Genomic DNA, 1177 nt, shown 5'->3' with positions numbered 1-1177 from the left:
GGGTGAACTTGTGAAGAACTAAGGAAACCATCAATTTTCTTATTCAAGAGTTCTACCTGATTAGAGAGCATGGTGACCGAATCGACGTTATAGACGCCGACTGTTTTAGTTGGCTTTGTCCTCATGACTTGCCACTGATAGTTATTCAGTGACATCTCCTCTATAAATTCATAGGCATCTTCAGGTGTCTTATTATTGATGGTTCCTCCAGCGGCTGCATCAATCATCTGCCGAGTCGAAGGATTCAGGCCATTATGAAACGTTTTAACCTTTAGTCAAAGCGGTAACCTATGGTGAGGGCACATTCTCAAAAGGTCCTTATATCTCTCCCATGCATCGTAGAGTGTTTCTAAATCCATCTGTACAAAAGAAGAGATATCATTACGTAATTTAGCCGTTTTAGCCGGTGGAAAGTATTTTAATAAGAACTTTTTGGTCATTTGTTCCCAAGTAGTGATTGAGCCCCGCGGTAACGAATTCAACCACTGTTTAGCTTTGTTTCTCAATGAAAAAGGGAATAACCGAAGGTGAATAGCATCATCAGAAATGCCATTAATTTTAAAGGTATCGCAAAATTCTAGGAAATTTGCCAAGTGAGCATTGGGATCCTTATCCTGCAAACAATCAAACTGAACAAACTGTTGTATCATTTGAATTGTGTTAGGTTTCAGTTCAAAATTATTTGCAGGAATAGCAAGTCTAACTATGCTCGATTCAGTTCCTATTAGAGAAAGTTTAGCATAATCATACATAGTGCGCGGAGCAGGATTTTGATTTACTGGATTAACAACAATCGCAGGCGGTATCAGGTTTTCCTGATTTTCAGCCATATCCTTGGTTATGGTTTGAATATCGTCCTCTTGCTCGTTCTCTGTGTATCTTAAGCTTCGCCTTATTTCTCTTTGGTTTCTACGAACTGTGCGATCGATCTCACTGTCAAAAAATAATGGTCCTGACGGGTTTCTTCTAGTCATAAACTATAAGAACCTGCCAGAAAAAGGGAAAAATAAGAATTAGTAATAAAAATTAGAATAAAATTTAAATTGTAGTAAAAGTAAATGGCTAAAGTAATAAAAATCGAGTGTTCCTAATATATTAGTTCTCCGGCAACGACGCCAAAAACTTGATACGTGATATTCGTGATAGGTTTTAAATATTTATAATGAATCATTCTTGA

At 37.1% G+C, this 1177-nt stretch overlaps 1 non-coding gene across 1 annotated transcript; it reads left to right on the top strand.

Annotated features, from left to right (window-relative positions):
• The first annotated feature begins 285 nt into the window (after positions 1-285).
• LOC128294797 (small nucleolar RNA R71) lies at positions 286-392 on the top strand. The gene has a single exon (XR_008285104.1). It is a non-coding gene; the product is annotated as a small nucleolar RNA R71 (small nucleolar RNA).
• The last annotated feature ends 785 nt before the right edge of the window (positions 393-1177 follow it).

This window comes from Gossypium arboreum, chromosome 6 (assembly GCF_025698485.1).
Source record: "Gossypium arboreum isolate Shixiya-1 chromosome 6, ASM2569848v2, whole genome shotgun sequence".
NCBI classification, from domain to species: domain Eukaryota; kingdom Viridiplantae; phylum Streptophyta; class Magnoliopsida; order Malvales; family Malvaceae; genus Gossypium; species Gossypium arboreum.
Note: the sequence above shows the minus strand (reverse complement) of the source record. Positions and strands in the feature narration are given on the sequence as shown.